This window comes from Sciurus carolinensis, chromosome X, assembly GCF_902686445.1.
Source record: "Sciurus carolinensis chromosome X, mSciCar1.2, whole genome shotgun sequence".
NCBI lineage: Eukaryota > Metazoa > Chordata > Mammalia > Rodentia > Sciuridae > Sciurus > Sciurus carolinensis.
In genome coordinates, this window is record NC_062232.1 from 70956717 (window position 1) to 70977194 (window position 20478).

Below are 20478 nucleotides of genomic sequence, written 5' to 3' on the forward strand. Positions count from 1 at the left end.
GCTGTTAATTTCTAATTTCACTCCATTGCGAAGGGAGAATATACTTTAAGTTTTTATTCTTTAACATTCATTATGGTAATGGTTATGGTCTAACATTATATATCTTGAAAAATGTCATATGCATTTATTCTGCTGTTTTTGGAGTATTTTATATGTCAGTGAGATTTAGGGTGATATCCAAATTTTGTTCAAATTTTCTATTAATTTGTTGATCTTCTACTTGTAGAACATAGACTAGAAGGGAGTACTTCCAAAGTCATGTTATGAGGCCAGCTTTATCTTGGTGCCAAAACCAGAAAGAAACTTTCAGGCATCTTATCATTCAGGTGGACCATGGATATTGTTGGAAGCTTTTAGCCAAGTTTTTTGGGATAATGGAGCAGAAAGCAAAGCATAAAGATTGGAAAAACTTGCAATTTGACCTGATAATTGTGGATGAAACCGGGGTTAAGGAATGTGTTGTTGAAGACATTACCGCCACTAAATAGATGCTAAAGACCCTAGTGACAATGGGAAAGATGACTTGAGGGCATCTAAGGAATTGACATGACCACACCCATCTCAGGTTCAACATTGGAGCAACCATATGATGCTGGTTCTACAGAAATGTAGGATTCTAGAGTTAGGGAGCCATGGAAGCTTCCATCAAAATTTCAGGCAGCCCCTGAGATGGCAATTCATGGATATGTGAGGAAGCTGAAACATCAGTAGAGACCCTCAAGATTAAAAATATGTCAGTGATACAGGTGCCCTGCAGATTGAGTATGGGTTTGTGTTCCCCAATATTGAAGAACAAACCACTCCAGAGATGCCAAGACTAGTGTAGAAAGCATGTTTTATTTAAGAGAGTGATAGAGACAGACTTCTCAAAGGAGAAAGAGACCTTGGAATTGAAAACCCGTAGGAGAGGATAAGACTTGCTTCTTAATGACCTCAAAGCCTCCCTTTTTAATCATTGTCTTCTCTTTCTTCCCAGTATACTTGACTCTGAGCAGAAATGCAGAGGCTAATTGTTAGCAACCCAGAGTACTGAGGAGCACAATCACAGAGGATGACTGTTATCTACCCACTGTTCTCTCTTTGAAAAGCAGTTGTCACTTTCTTAACCCTCATCATTCATTACCTACACTGACTGCGTGATCTTTGAGCCTGCATCAGTTTGTTTAGAATTATGACATATCCTGTCCACTTAGGTCAGGCAGGGCTGTAGAAGAATTGCTTTTTGGCAAAGAAAGCATGTGGAGGTCAGAACAGTGGACCCCTTTTCTAGAACTATTCTGTTAAACTTGTGTTCCCACCATTCTTACTTATCTGTCCCTTAACATCAGTACTGTGGGACATCTGCTTAGGAAAGCTCCAGGAATTGAATAGAAACAAGCCAACAGGAGAGGCCATGTGTACTGCAACCAGCAAAGCTATGATCGCCCACCACCCGCGGGGACAACCACAACGCGTACGCTCTTCTTGATCACAGGAACCAAAAGGGTTTTATTCCACAAGTCTCAGACTTATATTGAGAACATCAGCCTATCAGAGAGTAGACTACCAGGAAAGTCAGCCTATCAAGGAACAGTCTCCAGGCAGATACCAGGATTGCCTCATGTACAACAGTCAACCAGAGTTACTTCCTAAAACTTGTATATGAGTGCAGCTATGTCTGGCAAGCTGCCAGGTGCCATCTTAGAGATCAGGTCAAGGTGCGGCTCTGGGGCCCTCAGAACCCGCCCCTGACACAAAGCCACAGGAACAGGTCTGCACAAGCCCTTTGGAAATAACACAAAGGTGCCATGTGCTCCAGATGCCAGATATGGAGCTACTTGTTTCCCCAGTTGGATTTTGCATTGCTTTATTTTTTTTTTAATGTGCTTTGGATCCTTCGTTCTTTTTTTTTTTTCTTTATTATTGTATACAAATAGGATACATGTTGTTTCTCTATTTGTACATGGAGTCAAGGCATACCATTTGTGTAATCATAAATTTACATAGGGCAATGATGTTTGATTCATTATTTCTTTTCCCTTCTCCCCACTCCTCCCACCCATCTTTTCCCTGTATACAGTCCTTCTTTCCTCCATTCTTACCACCCTCCTTATCCCTAACCCTAAACCTAACCCTAATCCTAACGCTAACACCTCCCACCTCCCATTATATGTCCTCATCCGCTTATCAGCGAGATCATTCGTCCTTTAGTTTTTTGAGATTGGCTTATATCACTTAGCATGATATTCTCCAATTTCATCCATTTGCCTGCAAATGCCATAATTTTATCATTCTTCATAGCAGAGTAATATTCCATTGTATATATATGCCACAGTTTCTTTATCCATTCATCAACTGAAGGGCATCTAGCTTGCTTCCACAATCTGGCTATGGTGAATTGAGCAGCTATGAACATTGATGTGGCTGTATCTCTGTAGTATGCTGATTTTAAGCCCTTTGGGTATAGGCCAAGGAGTGGGAGAGCTGGGTTAAATGGCGTTTCCATTCCAAGCTTTCTGAGGAATCTCCATACTGCTTTCCAGAGTGGGTGCACTAAGTTGCAACCCCACCAGCAATGTATGAGTGTACCTTTTTCCCCACATCCTCGCCAACACCAATTGTTGCTTGTGTTCTTGATAATTGCCATTCTAATTGGGGTGAGATGAAATCTTAGGGTAGTTTTGATTTTCATTTCTCTTATTACTAGAGATGTTGAACATTTTTTCATATATCTGTTGATTGCTTGTAGATCTTCTTCTGTGAAGTGTCTGTTCATTTCCTTAGCCCATTTGTTGATTGGATTATTTGTATTCCTGGTGTAGAGTTTTTTGAGTTCTTTATAGATTCTGGAAATTAGTGCTCTCTCTGAAGTATGAGTGGCAAAGATATTCTCCCACTCTGTAGGCTCTCTCTTCACATTACTGAGAATTTCCTTTGCTGAGAGAAAGCGTTTTAGTTTGAATCTATCCCAGTTGTTCATTCTTGCTTTTATTTCTTGTGCTATGCGAGTCCTGTTAAGGAAGTCTGATCCTAAGCCAACAAGTTGAAGGTTTGGACCTAATTTTTCTTTTTTAAGATGAAGGGTCTCTGGTCTGATTCCAAGGTCCTTGATCCATTTTGAGTTGAGTTTTGTGCAGGGTGAGAGATAGGGGTTTAATTTCATTCTGTTGCATATGGTTTTCCAGTTTTCCCAGCACCATTTGTTGAAGAGGCTATCTTTTTTCCATTGCATATTTTTGACCCCTTTGTCTAGTATGAGAAAATTGTATTTATTTGGGTTTGTGTCCATGTCCTCTATTCTGTACCATTGATCTACCTGTCTATTTTGGTACCAATACCATGCCCTTTTTGTTACTATTGCTTTGTAGTAGAGTTGAAGATCTGGTATTGCGATACCCCCTGCTTCGCTCTTTCTACTGAGGATTGCTTTAGCTATTCTGGGTTTCTTATTCTTCCAGATGAATTTCATAATGGCTTGCTCTATTTCTGCAAGGTACATCATTGGGATTTTAATTGGAATTACATTGAATCTGTATAGCACTTTAGGTAGTATGGTCATTTTGACAATATTAATTCTGCCTATCCAGGAACATGGGAGATCTTTCCAACTTCTAAGGTTTTCTTTAATTTCTTTCTTTAGTGTTCTGTAGTTCTCATTGTAGAGGTCTTTCACCTCTTTTGTGAGATTGATTCCCAAGTATTTTATTTTTTTGATGCTATTGTGAATGGAGTAGTTTTACTAAATTTTCTTTCTGAAGATTCATCACTTATGTATAAAAATTCATTGGATTTATGAGCATTGATCTTGTAACCTGCTACTTTACTGAATTCACTTATGAGTTCTAAAAGTTTTCTGGTGGAATTTCCAGGTTCCTCTAAATATATAATCAAGTCATCAGCGAACAGGGATAGTTTGAGTTCTTCTTTTCCAATTCGTATCCCTTTAATTTCTTTGATTTGTCTAATTGCTCTAGCTAGAGTCTCAAAATGATGTTGAATAGAAGTGGTGAAAGAGGGCATCCCTACCTTGTTCCAGTTTTTAGTGGGAATGGTTTCAGTTTTTCACCATTTAGAAATATATTGGCCATGGCTTAGTGTAGATGGACTTTACAATGTTAAGGAATGTTCCACTACCCAATTTTTTCTAGTGTTTTGAGCATGAAGGGATGCTGTATTTTATCAAATGCTTTTTCTTCATCTATCGAAATAATCATGTGATTCTTAGCTTTAAGTCTGTTGATATGGTGAATGACATTTATTGATTTCCAGATGTTGAACCAACCTTGCATCCTTGGGATAAAACCCACTTGATCGTGGTGCACTATCTTTTTAATATATATTTGTATGCAATTTGCTAAAATTTTGTTTAGAATTTTTGCGTCGATGATCATTAAGGATATTGGTCTGAAATTTTTTTTCCTTGATGTGTCTCTGTCTGGTTTAGGTATCAGGGTGATATTGGCTTCATAGAACGAGTTTGGGAGGGTTTCCTCCTCTTCTATTTCATGGAATACTTTCAGGAGTATTGGAATGAGCTCTTCTTTAAAGGTTTTGTAGAACTCGGCTGAGAACCCATCTGGTCCTGGACTTTTCTTTGTTGGTAGGCTTTTGATGACCTCTTCTATTTCATTGCTTGAAATTGATTTATTTAAGTTGTGTATGTCCTCCTCGTTCAGTTTAGGTAATTCATATGTCTCTAGAAACTTGTTGATGTCTTTGAGGTTTTCTGTTTTGTTGGAGTATAGATTTTAAAAATAGCTTCTAATTATATTTTGTATTTCACTCGTGGCTGTTGTGATATTTCCTTGTTCATTCTGAATTTTAGTAATTTGAGTTTTCTCCCTCTTTCTCTTTGTTAGTGTGGCTAAGGGTTTATCAATTTCGTTTATTTCTTCAAAGAACCAACTATTTATTTTGTTAGTTTTTCCGATTGTTTTCTTTTGTTTCAATTTCGTTTAATTTGGCTCTAATTTTAAATATTTCCTGTCTTCTACTACTTTTGGTGTTGTTCTGCTCTTCTTTTTCTAGGGCTTTGAGCTGTAGTGTTAAGTTGTTTATTTGTTGATTTCTACTTCTTTTGTTGAATGTGCCCCATGAAATGTATCTTCCTCTAAGTACTGCTTTCATAGTGTCCCAGAGATTTTGATATGATGTGTCTTTGTTCTCGTTTACTTCTAAGAATTTTTTTATTTCCCTCCTGGTGTCTTCTGTTATCCATTCATCATATAATAGCATGTTATTTAATCTCCAGGTATTGGAGAAGTTTGTGTTTTTTATTCTGTCATTTATTTCTAATTTCAATCCATTATGATCTGATAGAGTACAAGGTAGTATCTCTATCTTCTTGTATTTGCTAATAGTAGCTTTGTGGCATAAAATATGGTCTATTTTAGAGAAGGATCCATGTGCTGCTGAGAGGAAAGTATATTCGTTCTTCGTTGGATGGTATATTCTATATATGTCAGTTAAGTCTAAACTGTTGATTGTGTTATTGAGATCTATGGTTTCTTTATTCTGTTTTTGTTTGGAGATCTATCCAGTGGTGAGAGAGGTGTGTTAAAATCGCCTAGTATTATTGTGTTGTGGTCTATTTGATTTCTGGAATTGAGAAGGATTTGTTTGACGTAAGTGGATGAGCCAATGTTCGGGGCATAGATATTTATGATTGTTATGTCTTGCTGATTTATGCTTCCCTTAAGCAGTGTGTAATGTCCTTCTTTATCCCTTTTTACTAGTTTTGGCTTGAAGTCCACATTATCTGAAATGAGGATGGATACTCCTGCTTTTTTGCTGTGTCCTTGTGCATGGTATGTTTTTCCCCATCCTTTCACCTTTAGTCTATGGGTATCTCTTTCTATGAGATGAGTCTATTGCAGGCAGCATATTGTTGGATTTTTCTTTTTAATCCCATCTGCCAGTCTATGTCTTTTGATTGATGAGTTCAGGCCATTAACATTCAGGGTTATTATTGTGATATGATTTGTATTCCCAGTCATGTGACTCATTTTTGTTTTTTGACATGATTTGGTTTCTCCTTTATTTGGCTATTCCTTTAGACTAGTTCCTCCTGTTGCTGATTTGCATCATTGTTTTTCATCTCTTCCTCATGGACTATTTTGCTGAGAATGTTCTGTAATGCCAGCTTTCTTTTTGTAAATTCCTTTAGCTTTTGTTTATCATGGAAGGATTTTATTTCATTGTCAAATCTGAAAGTAAGTTTTGCTGGTTATAAGATACTTGGTTGGCATCCGTTTTTTTTCAGGGCTTGGTAAATGTTGTTCCAGGCCCTTCTAGCTTTTAGGGTCTGGATTGAGAAATCTTCTGATATTCTTATTGGTTTCCCCCTGAATGTAATTTGATTCTTTTCTCTCGCTGCCTTCAAAATTCTGTCTTTATTTTGTATGTTATGTATTTTATAATAATGTGCCTTGGTGTGGGTCTGTTGTAATTTTGTATATTTGGAATCCTATAAGCCTCTTGTACTTGGTTTGCCATTTCCTTCTTCAGATTTGGGAAATTTTCTGATATTATTTCTTTGAATAGATTGTTCATTCCTTTGGTTTGTTTCTCTAAGCCTTCCTCATTCCCAATAATTCTTAAATTTGGCCTTTCATGATATCCCACAATTCTTGTAGATTTTGTTCATGATTTCTTACCATCTTCTCTGTTTGGCCAACTTTGTTTTCCAGATTAAATATTTTGTCTGCAATGTCTGAGGTTCTGTCTTCCAGGTGTTCTATCCTATTGATTATGCTTTCTATGGAGTTTTTAACTTGGTTTATTGTTTCCTTTATCTCAAGGATTTCTGTTTTTTTTTTTTTTTTTTTTTTTTTTTTTTCAGTATTCTAACTCTTTATTGAAATGATCTCTTGCTTCCCGCATTTGGTCTTTTAACTGTTGATTGGTGTGATCATTTAATGCCTGCATTTGCTCTTTCATCTCCTCCTTCAATGCCTGCATTTGATCTTTCATGTCCTCATTTGCTTCCCTGATTGTTTTAATTATGTACATTCTGAACTCCCTTTCTGACATTTCTTCTGCTGTGCTGTCATTGGATTTTATTGATATAGTATCTAGGTTGGTTTGGGACATTTTCTTCCCTTGTTTTCTCATATTGGTCAGATGTCAGTGGGACTCTGAGATATTGCAGATTTCCTCTATTGGCTTATAGTGTCCCTGTAGATTTCCAGTGTATCACCTCCCAGCCTTCAGTAGCCTGAAGTCTTGGAGAAACTTGATAATGTAGTGCTTCCAAAGAAAGCTGCTCCTAGCCCCCTACTGGTTCCAGGGCTTGGAGCTGGCTGTGTGCGAAAAGGCTCTCCCTGGGGGCCTGCACCGTGCAGCTGGCCGTGTGGGAGGTGCTCACTGCTGGAGTGTGCAGGGTTACCTGGGGAAGACTCTAACTGCCCTACCCTGCTCTGATAAGCCACCCCTATCGTGCCTGCTGCCCAGGCCGAGCTTCACCCGGTGGGGGAGTCTAACCCCTTGGCTCTATTTTAGTCCGAGTCTCTCAATGTCTCCCCCTCTTGATTCCTGTGTTCTGGAGTGACTGGAGATGCGGTCACCCTCTAGTCCGCCATCTTGGTTCACCCTGTGGAAAGAGCCTGTGGCCAGAGGGGGCAGGGCCGCCTGGAGAAGTCTCTGGCTGCCCTGCCCTGATCCCAGAGGCTGCTTGAGGGTCAAAGCTCTCCATTGGCTTGGGGACTTGTGGCTGGCTCTGTGTAGAAAGGCTTTCACTGGGCGGTCTGCTCCGAGAAGCTAGCCTTGAAAGGCACCTCCCGCTGGAGGGGGGCAGGCAGGTTGCTTGGGGAAGTCCCTGGCTGCCCTGTCCTGGTCCCTGAAGCCACTTGTGGGCTGGAGCATGCCGCGCTGGCTCCAGGACTTGGAGCTGGTTCTGATCAGAAAGGCTCTCACTGGGGAGCCTGCTCCGAGAAACCGGAGAAGGTGGCCGTGTGGGAGGGGCCCACCGCCAGAGTGCCTGCACTGCTTTTGTGGACAAGTCCAAAGGACAGTCAGTGTAGATAATAAATGATTGGGTCAGGAATATGGGGGCTGATTCAAAAGAAAATAAAATCCTAATACCTCCAGGACATTTCCCTTTCTCACCTGTTGCCAAGATAACTTGCCTTGAGGAAATTATTCCTCTCAGCAAAGAGTTGTTAATAAATGTCCCTTGGTGGCTCTTTTCCTGCCTGTATGCCTGAACAACTCCTTTTCTGCCCTTGGTTACTCATGTAGATCAGATGGAGGAGAGGCCATGAGAAGAAAGGGGTACCAACTTTGGACTATAGGGGTTCATGGAAGTAAATTATTTTACATTGTAAGCAGGTAGGGTGTGGCTTGAGGCAATGGGTCATTGGGAGCATTTTTTGGTCTAAGGTGAAGGAAGTTTCTCTCTCTATTTCCCAGTGTGATATCCTGAGCCACTTTCTTCCACCACACTCTTCCAACATGATGTTCAGCCTCACCTTGAGCCCCAAGGAATGGAGACAGCTGTCTATGAACTGAGACCTCTGAAACTATAATCCCTCAAATAAACTTCTCCTCCTCTAAAATTGTTCTTGTCACGTCTTTTAGTCATAGCAGCAAAAAACACCTAACTAAAACACCAGGTATAGATATGGCAATGACCCCACTCCTTGGTACCAATTTTCTTTGCCAGTCATTTTTGTGTCACTGTGACAAATACCTGAAAACAACAACTTAAAGGAGAAAGATTTTATTTTGGCTTATAGTTGCAGAGGTTTCAATCCATGTTTATGTAACTCCATTTTGTAGGCCTAAAGTGAGGTAGAATGCTATGGTGAAAAAGCATTCAGGAAAGTTTCTTAGCTTATGGAAGTCATAAATAGGGGAGAGAAAGAGAGTGAGAGAGAGAGAAAGAGAAAGAAAGAGAGGTAGTGGAGAAGATAAACCCTTTCAGGGCATGTCTCCAGTGACCTACTTTTTCCAACAAGGTCACACATCCCAGTCTTTCACACATCAATGGAATAATCTAGTGACAATTCCAGAGACCTAATGGTCGAATCAGTCCATTTCAAAAGGAAACAGTATAGATTTTTTCTGTGGAAATTATGATAGAAATTGAGGATATCAACTCCATATATAATTAAGGTTAAATAACCCAGGTTAAATCATTAACCAAAGCTTGCAATGAAGGAATTGAAGAAAACACAATGAGATGAGAAAATCAGATATTCATTTGGGGTTATAGAACAAAGCAAAACCTAACATAAAAAAAAAATCTTAAATAACCCTTGTGATGACAAAAGATACATATAGTATTTTTCCCCAAAAGTGCAATCCTCAAATCTTTGTGCTATCATTTTGTTTACATAGGGAGATGGATAAATATAAAATAATAATGGATCTAATTTTTGCTCAAAGATATCAGCAGTCTTGAAAAACAAATTTCTACTATAATTAGTGGAATATATTGTTAATATTTACAATGTAGCCTGAAATTCTTTTTTTTCTGTTTATAAAATAAATGAAAAATACTTTCATTTAAATACAGCTAAAACAAAACTCTGATGTACAATATGTGGCTTCATTTTGGATCATTGAATTCCCTTTGTATTGGTTTCTTATGCGTACATTTATTTTTTAAATTTTTACAGACTGCATTTTGATTCACTGTACACAAATGGGGTACAACTTTTCATTTCCATTGTTGTACATGATGTAGATTCATACCACTCATGCAATCATACATGTACATAGGGTAATGATGTCAGTCTCATTCCACCATCTTTCATAACCCTCCTCCCTCTCATTTCCCTTTATGTAAATCTAAAGTTCCTCCATGCTTCTCACAGCCCCCACACCCCCAGCCCTATTGTGTATCATCATTCACTTATCAGGGAAAACATTCGGTCTTTGTTTTTTTGGGATTGGCTGATTTCACTTAGCATGATATTCTCTAATTCCATCCATTTACCTGCAAATGCCATAATTATATTCTTCCTAATGACTGAATAATATTCCAGCATGTATCTATGCCACAGTTTCTTTATCCATTCATCTGTAGAAGAGCATCTAGGTTGGTTCCACAATCTAGCTATTGTGAATTAAGCTGCTATAAACATTGATGTGGCTGTGTTACTGTAGTATGCTCATTTTAAGCCCTTTGGGTATAAACTGAGGAGTGGGATAACTGGGTCAAAAGGTGGGCACATTCCAAATTTTCTGAGGAATCTCCACACTGCTTTCCAGAGTGGCTGAACTAATTTGCAACTTCACCAGCAATGTAAAAGTGTGCCTTTTCCCCCACATCCATACCAACATCTATTACTGCTTGTGTTCTTAATAATAGCCACTCTAATTGGAGTAAGACGAAATCTTAGAGTTGTTTTAATTTGCATTTCTCTAATTACTAGAGATGTTGAACACTTTTTCATGTATTTGTTAATTGCCTGTACATCGTCTTCTGTAAAAGTGTCCGTTAAGTTCCTGGGCCCATTTGTTGATTGGATTCTTTGTATTTTGTTGTAAAGTTTTGTAAGTTCTTCATAAATTTTGGAGATTAATGCTTTATCTGAGGTGCATGTGGAAAATATTTTCTCCCATTCTGTAGGCTCTCTTTTTACATTATTAATTTATCCTTTGCTGAGAAAAGCTTTTCAGTTTGAATCCATCCCATTTAGAGATTTTTGCTTTCATTTCTTGCACTCTGCGAGTCTTGTTAAGGAAGTCTGGTCCTAAACCAAAATGATGAAGATTCGGGCCTACTTTGTCTTCTATTTGGTGCTGGGTCTGTGGGCTAAGTCCTAGGTCCTTGATCCATTTTGAGTTGAGTTTTGTGCAGTGTGAGAGACAGGGTTTTAATTTCATTTTACTACATATGGGTATTCAGTTTTCCCAGCACCATTTGTTGAACAGGTTGCTGTTTTATGGTTTCCTTATGCAGTATGAATTGTCCTTCTTTATCTTTTCTGACTAACGGGTTTGTAGTCCATTTTATCTGATATGAGGATGGAGACCCGTGCTTTTTAACTGGTTCCATGTGCATGGTATGTTTTTCCCATCCTTTCACCTTTAGTCCATGGATATCTTTTTCTATGAGATAAGTCTCTTGAAGGCAGCATATTGTTGAGACTTTCTTTTTAATCCAATCTGCCAGTCTATGTCTTTTGATTAATAAGTTTAGGCCATTCATGTTCAGGATTATTATTGAAATATGATTGGTATTCCTGGTCCTTTTGGCTTATTTTTGGTTTTTAACTTGACTTGTTTTGTCTTTTGAGTGGCTCTTCCTTTGGGGTAGTTCCTCCCTTTGCTGACTTGCATTGTTGTTCTTCACTTCCTCCTCATGAAATACTTTGCTCAGAAAGCTCTGTAGTGCAGGCTTTCTATTTGTAAATTATTTTAACTTTTGTTTATCATGGAAAGATTTTATTTCATCATCAAATCTAAAGTTTAGTTTTGTTGGGTATAAGATTTTTGATTGGCATCCACGTTCTTTCAGAACTTTAAATGTATTGGGCCATGCCCTTCTAGCTTTTACAATCTGGGCTGAGAAATCTTCTGATATTCACATTGATTTCCCCTTATATGTAATCTGATGCTTTTTTCTGGAAGCCTTTAAAATCCTATCTTTTTTCTCATATGTGAGTCATTTTCATTGTAATGTGCGTTGGTGTGGATCTGTTGCAATTTTGTGCATTTGATGTTCTGTAAGCCTCTTGTATTTGATTTTCCATTTCACTTTTCAGGTTTGGGAAATTTTCTGATATTATTTCATTGAACAGGTTGTTCTATCCTTCGGTTTGTATCTCTGTGCCTTCCTCAATACCAATAATTCTTAAATTTTGTCTTTTCATGGTATCCCATAATTCTTGTAGGTTCCGTTTATGATTTCTTACCATCTTCTCATTTTGGTCAAGTTTATTTTCAAGATTAAAATACTTTTTCTTCATCATCTGAAATTCTGTCTTCCATGAGATGTATTCGTTTGGTGATACTTTCTATTGTGTTTTTAATTTGGTTTATTGGTTCCTTCATTTCAAGTATTTCTGTTTGGATTTTTTTTAGAATCTCTATCTCCTTATTGAAATGATCTTTTGCTTCCTGCATTTGCTCTTTTAACTGTTTATTGGAGTGATCATACATTGCCTGCATTTGCTATATTATCTTATCCTTTGCTTCACGGGTCATTTTAATCATGTACATACTAAACTCCTTTTCTGTCATTTATACTGCCATGTTGTCATTGGATCCTATCAAAATAGCATCTTGGTTTGTTAAGGACACTTTCTTCTACTATTTTTTCATATTTCTCCTTTATCTTCCTCTGTAGCAGTGAAGATCTGAGGTATTACAGCTTCTCCCCCTGTAGGCTTATTGTGATTCTGCAGGTTTCCAATACCTTTCCTTTGAGAAGGACATCAATATTAGCAGCACCCAGTACAAACAATATGCAACCCTAAACCAGATAGCCCCTATAAAGACATTAACAGTGTTGTAATAAACAGATAGGATGAGTTTGATTATTATCTACAGTATAACCAATAGGCTTATAATGAGCTCTACAATTTTTTTTTTTTTTTTTAGCTCTACAATTTCTAATGGTGGACAAAGAGGATGAGGAGTTGTGTAGTATGTAACCGTTAATGGGATAAGGAGTGAGTATATAGAGGCACTAGTTCAAGGGAAGAGTGAGAGTGGGATCAAATGAAGTTGGTCTTTAGTGTGAGAAAAGGGAGAAAGAGACTCTGAGAAAACAGGTAAATAAAAGGAAAATAGAGTGAGAAAAAAAAAGAAGAAATGAAAACTTAAAATTAAAAAAAGAAAACTATAGTACACAGTCTTCCACCACTCAAACCTCCTAGTCCTCACTATCCTGCCGCAAGCAAGGTGCCTGTAAAAGGGCCTCTAGTTTCCGGCACGTGTCTCAATACAGGAACTACCCCACCCAAAGAAGGTGGCCACACACTCAGGAATAATTTAAGATGTCTGCACCAGCCTCCAAACACACTGGGGAGCCACAGTTTGGGTGCAGAGTTCATGCCGGACCTGGGTGCCCTGGGGTCTGGAAGTGGCAGGTGAATAGTGGCAGTCCTGGATCTGAAACTCTTTGAAACAGCAAGCCTAGGTGCTTAGTATAAACATAATTCTTCCCTTTGAAAGGGAATAGATGAAAACTGATATAGAATGCTTACTTGGACTTTTATAAACTAGATAATTACACTGAAACAATATGGAATCACATGGCTACACAAATGTACATTCCCAGTATTTGAATTTCTCATTAAAACCACTCACATGAAAAGAAGTGCTCTAAGACTTATCAACTACATGGAATATTCAAATGGTAAGGGATAACAATGTTTCTTTTCTACCTACAGTAGTTTATAACTAATTTCAACTGATACAAGCTGCTAATATAGACCATTTAGTTTTCCATGTTTCTAAGTAATTGGTATTATCAGCATATAACATTACTTCCACATGTTGAATAATCAATGAAATATAACTAGTTATAGTCAACTAAGATAATTAGATATAATCAATTAATTATAACTAGATAAATAGATATAATTAACTAAGTATAATTAGTTGATATATAGTATAAAATGTTTCATTTTTTTTTGGGAATGGGAACTTTGATTCTTGTACTGATACATACTTTGAGATAGGTATTGGGACCCAATAGTCACCAATTTTTTTCAGGATGCAGTCAAACTAAGATATGATGAAAGAAAATAAAAACTGGTTTGACAGTTTTAATCAATATTTCAATATTGATTGATGTTTCAGCAGAGCTCAGTGTGATGCCAGGATTTCTATGAAAAGATAATCTTTTCTGAGATATTGAACATCTTGTCAAGTAATAAATTGCTATTGGTTTGAAAAAATAATCCTCATGTTATTATGGAAAAAGCTAGGAGAATATTTTCATTTGAAGTGTTAAAAATGTAATAATAGATTTATTGTTATAACTTATTGCTAATATGATAACTTGTTAAAAAACAGTAGTTTCTCACTCTTGACTCTCCAAAGGCATCCTCTAAGAAAATATATTTATTTTGTCTTGAGAAATTACCCTTTTATATAGACCATATATGTTCTAGAGATGGAAGAATTTTGAGAGAGTTCTCTTAGAGTGGATTCCCAGGAGTTTAAAGAATAGTGGATAGAAGTTGGAACAACCTGCTAATTTAAAGTTGCCAAAAAATTATAATTCATCTTTAGAAAGATATTGTCTTTTTGTTTTGAGGAAAACTGCTTAAAGTAAACTTTTCATTTTATTCAAATATACAAGTAGAGAATTTATTCTAAAACTGAAGGAATGAGTTTCACATTTCTACCAAAATGAGGGCAGAGGAATGGGTATAGGAGTTAAAATGTGAGAACTGAAGTCAGAGCTAAAGTGATCCTTAGAGTGTGAGAGCAGTAGGAAATCACAGAAATTCTGTGTAATAGAATGTACACTCCAATCAATAATATAAAAACTTTGAGTGACCTTTCTAGAGCCTAAAGGACAATGACCTACCACAACACTTCATAAAAATGTCTGTGTGTGTGTTCCTTACATTTATACATAAATTAAAAAAAAAATAATGCCTTGTTTTCATGGACATATGCTGATGTTTGTTAGGCTCAATCATCATCTCAGGTTTTAGTACATGCCTTTATTTCCAGTTGACCCAATTAATCATCCAAATACAAGATGCATTAGAGCCTGTCTTGGAGCTTTCAAATTTGAATGTAAGCAGGTGAAATTGTGTTGCTAACTCTGTGACTGTGAAGAGTCCACTCTAATAATTACTTAAGTATGCAAATAAAATTGTACTTTTCACTCAAAAATATATTTGAACTCTCATGATCAATAATTTACATAAGCAGATGGTCCTTAACATATGGAGCTTTTGGTTTCTTTGAACAGTGGTTCTGAATCTTGATTGCACATTATAATTATCTAGGGAGTTTTAAACAAGTTTGAAGATATTGCCTCATCTCCAGACAAATTAAATCAGAATCTCTCAAGGAGTCTGGGGACAGTATTTAAGCTTCTCATGTGATTCTTATGTATAGTCATGGTAGAGAAACACTACCTTAGAATAATAAGGAAGGTTCCTATAGAAAATGTAAAACATATGTTAATATAGAAGTGATTTTGAATTTATGTGTTGACCTAATAAAACATAATATTTTACATGAATAACAATATTGTAGAGATATGACAATTACCAAATTATCTGATATAAAATAGAATATATTGTATCTTAACACCCTCATATCAAGCTAAAATGTTGGATGCTATTATGTTGTTCTTTTAACTAATGGAGCAAATAAGTAATCCAGAATAATTTACTTTTTCAGAAGTTTTACTAGGAATTGGATAATATAGGCTTAGGATTCAGAAGTTTCTAATTCCACTCTTCACTATCAATGTAGACTATACCATCATTTGCTGTTTAATATTCAAGAAACAGGATAAATAAGTCCTGCATAATGGTATCTGAGGAATATTTCTCTAAGGTCATTTTTTGAAGATTATATAATCTAGTATTGATAATTTTTAAAAATTCAAATTATTCAGACCTTGATCGAAGAAATGAATTCAAAGTATTATATTACTATACATAACAGATGAAAACAATTATATCATGTGCTTACCATATAATTAATTTTGCAAATAAAATGTTAAAATATAAGGATTTATTCCCTTGTAGTTAGGTCTGTCTACAAACACTCAGATAAACTCTGCCAACCTTAAAGAAATTTTACCTCATTTACAACTAATTTAAACTTCAACACATTTTCCAACATAGCAAGTAGCAATAAGAAATATTAAATCACCACTCCCTTGAATTAAGAACAAAGCAATGGATCAAAGAGAAGGTACAATTCTGTGTTATGCACACATGTGAGATTTCTGGCGTAGTATCTAAAATCCCTAGTTAAGGGTCCATGCAGTTAGAGATAGGTAAAGCGTATTTAACTTTGTATTTCCTTATTAATTTGTTGTTCAACTCATAGGAATTGTTCCTTTTAACAATCTAAAAAGGAAATTTAGTGAATACCCTGTTATTTTCAACTATTAATAAATAACTTAGAAAATTCATTAAAAATTGAAATTCTGGATACTGATCTAGGAAATATTCCCTCTAAAAATTATTGAAATTTAATTTCCATTGTAATAGTGTTGAAAGGTAAAATATTTAAGAGCTCGTTAGGTAATGAGAGCTCTGCCCGCATCAGTAGACAGTTATTATAGGAACATGTTAATTATAATAGGAGCTCCTGATAAAAATAAGTATGATACTAATTATTTTTTCTTATTATACCACTCTTTTACTATTCTTCCTTTCATAAAGGGATAAAGCAGCAACAAATTCTTCAGTATATGCCAGAATAATACTCCTGGACTATCTAACCTCCAGAACTGTGAACCAAATGAATTATTATTATTTATGAATTACCCAGTATCAAGCATTATGTTACAGTATGAAAAAGCAAGCAATGACAGAAATTATGAATGTAAACAATTTGTGTAGGGCAGAGATTTCTAACTCAAATACTTTTGGAAGCCATGGAAGGAGTATAGATAAAGCTTGCTTATAAGAACAAAATTCACAATGGATATTTAATCTTATTGTCATGAGAATAATAGGGGTCAGTGAGACATCTGGGATGGACACACAGTTTCTAGTCATTTTTCCTAACTATGAATGCAGGCCAAATCTTCTGATTTTGAGAGAGGATTTTAAAGCCTAACATTTTATGTGATTTTTAAGTTTGAATTTTAAATATTAGTAATGAATGCACATGCCCATGACAATGTGGACCAATAATATCTAGGCCAAATCACTTTTATATTCTCCCACATTTATTTCTGGATCAATGAAGCCAGCAATGGACCATCCAGTGCTTATGATATCTAATTATTCACATATTTTTCCAGCTTTATTTTTAGCTCTTTTGATGTATTTACACCATGGAAATAAATTAGTACTATAAATCTTTTTCTTCTCTTTCTTATTCTTCACTTTCCAGAAAGCTGGCTTATAAACACAACACTGGTATATACTGGACTCTTCTAGAGAGTGCAATTTGTGACATTTGCTACAAATGATGTCAACATCTTCCTAATTTGTCTGGTATGGTATATTTAGTAAGAAACATTTAGATCACAAGTAACAAAAGATAAATCTGATGATCACAAATGAAATGCATTAAGAGAATACTGATATTGCTCATAGAATTGAGAGGATAGTAGCTGTTGTCAGAGGGCTGAAGTGGACATGATCTCAATTTTGTCTAGCCTTAAGTCACACTCCAATAATGGACTCAGTACTGTGTGAGGAGAGAATCTCTTTCTCAGCTTCTATTCTTATGAAGCATAAATCAAGACTGTTTTATCCATATTAGGTCCCATGACAGCCTTTGATCAACCAATGAAACAAGAAGATGGGTTTATAAAGACCTAGGTAATAGGGAGACTGAATAATGCACTGTAATTTGCATTCTGATTAGAATATGATTGGAGTGACAAAGGAATATTTGTTAACGTTCTAGATGCAGTATGGGTACTCAAAAAAGTTGTGCTTATACATTGCAGGGGCCACCAGAAGGGGAACACTGTGGTTGCTCAGGGCAACTGAAGAGCAGATCGAGAAGCAAAATTTGCAGTTTACAGAAAGCAGACAGAACAGGATGGTGGAGATTTTCTGATGGCCAAATAGCCATGCTTGAGATGCTAGCCCTGTCTTTATCAGAGAATTCCACAAGGGCAAATGGCACTTGAAACTGTTTTGAGTCAGTATCTTTATGTTCCCCCAGCTCACAGGCATTTGTCAGGTAACTTGTGAACAGTGCAAAACTTGTGCCCAAAACAACTCATGCCAGGGGCCACAGCATCCACCAGGAATTCAAATGGTAAGAGGAGCACCTTTTAAGAAAATAGTAGTAAACTTTACTGAACCACCATGCCCATGGGGCTATAAATATCTTTTGTTTTTTGTGTACTCTTATTCTGGCTAGATGGAAACTTTCCAACCCACACTGAAAAGGCTCAAGAGGTAGCCAGGATGGTCCAGGAAATTATTCCCAGGTTTGACATTCCAAAATCTTTTGGCTCACACAATGGGCCAGTTTTATGGCAAAGATGACACAATTATTGGCAAGAGTTTAAATATCAGATAGAATTTACAAACTGCCTATAGGCACAGAGTTCTGGAAAAGTCGAGAGAATGAATAGGACTTTAAAGACTCAATTGAATAAACTGTGTCAGGATATTCACCTGCATTGGGAGAAAATCTTCCCTATTGTACTGTTAAAAATTAGATCCACTCCCACTAAGAGGACTAGATTTTTTTCCCTATGAGCTGGTGTATGGGAAACTTCCCCCACTTGACAGGGGCTTGCAGGGAGATTTAAAGGAAATAGGAGAATTAACATTAAAACAATAACTCTAAGCTTTCGGAAAAAACTTGTAGACTCAACCAATGGGTCAGGAAAAATTGCCAGTAAGTTTGACCACGGATACATACTCCTTCAGACCTGGAGATTCAGTATGGATCAAAGAATGGAGTATTTGTCCCTTAAAACATTTTGGAAGGGTCCTTTCACTGTTATTTTTCTCTACCTTAACTGTAGTGAAAGTTACAGAGATAGGTCCCTACATTCAGTACACCAGTCTGAAACCCACAGCTCTGGACTGGAAATGCACCAGATTCCACTGCATTCCTTAAGCTGACCATCCACAGGAAAGAAACACCAAAGAAATTGAGGATCAGGACAGCAGCCCTGCTCTAGTCATTCTGGAAGCTGACTAACTTGTGTATGACCAAAGTTTGAGGAAACAATAGCCCTAATTCAGTCACTTGGGAGCTGACTGATGAACATGCAGCAGAATATGAACTAAAAAACTTAGGAATCCCCTTGTATGAGGATCTAGGGCCCACGAAAATTTTAAAAATACAGGTTCATTGAGGATGAACTTAATCTAGGTGGTCAAGAAACTTAGGGTGAAGATGACTGACCACCCCAAAGGATTAGTACCACTTATGGTCCTTCTACCTAGGCACAGAACAGCAGTTGGGGTTAGGGAACTCTAGTTTATATGATAAACTGCATTATTCACTTACCAACTGTACTGGAAATTTTTACTCATCAAACTGCTGCAGCCTTTGACCTCCTATGGTTTTATACTCTTGATAAATTTGAGAGCTTAATTGGCATAGTAGGTATTATGCTGTTACCCTGTTTATTGCTCCCTTGTTTGGCTCCCCTTTGCATTAAAACTACTGGGTCAACTATAGAAATAACTGCTAAAAGAAAGACAACAACTAAAGTTATGACATTATATAGAGTTTAAATCAAGAGGATGATGATGATCTTTGATTTCAAAAAATTCAATCCTCATCATCAAACGGAGAAGTGAAGCAGAACAGGTATGCCCACCAAAAAGACCCTTGCCATAAATAAGCTTCAATTCTTGTCAGAAACATTTTTACAAAGGGTGTCTGACAGCAGGATATTAGCAAAAATTTCTGCAGAAGGTATTGTGGTTTATAACTTCCTCTATCTTGTAAATGCCAGGTTAGATGGAACTTGTGAAACCTCTGTTTAGTCTAAGAATATGGGACAAAGAGTAACTGTTCCCACCTATTCCCATGTAACCATCACACTGAATATAAATCTAAAAGAATTTCCAGACTCAAGATCCAGAGATTTTTTTAGGTGATAGTTGCTCTGGACTGTTGCAGCTAAATAAACCTGCTTCCTGAAAACTCCTCAGGTGTCCAGCTTCATCTGCCCTACTTCATGGTGGCAATCCTATTTGTTAGGGGGGTTATCTACAAGTCAATCTTATGTTAGTGTGGGTACTGGAGTCGTCAGAAGTTACCTCCAAGATATATGGATATATGTATGGCCATAATTCCTAGCTTTACTCTTAACTTTGAGGTCCCTGTGAAGAGTTAGTCCCATTAATCCTTCTTTCTTGACATATTTCTACAATTAACTGCTTTTGTTTTAATTTGTTTACCTCGATGTCTGTGTACCTAGTAATTTTCTACAAGTTATCTCCTATAAACAATTACTTATCTGCCTTGAAATTAGTTTAAAGAAAACTTTAAAAGTGACTGAAAGAAAAGCTGTGACCTTGTCATGCATTTAACTGCTCATTACTACTATCTAACAGTAAAATTCATCAACTCAGAAAGTCAAATGTCATGTATTTTCTCTTGTATGTGAAATTTAGAGAGGGAAAAAAAAGGAAAAGAAGGATCTCATAAATGTAGAAAGAACACCAGTAGGATAAATAAAGGGGATGAAGGTGGGAAGGGATAAGGGTACAGCAAGGGGAGGTACTGGGGATTGAAATTGATCCAAATATGTTGTACATTTATGATTATGCTACAATGAGGTCCACTACTCTCTATACTTATTATAAAACAATATGATATAGTTTATCATAACTTCATAAATGCTACAAATAAAAACCAAAATATTAAACAAAGTGTCAGAATCACATTAATTTCAATAAT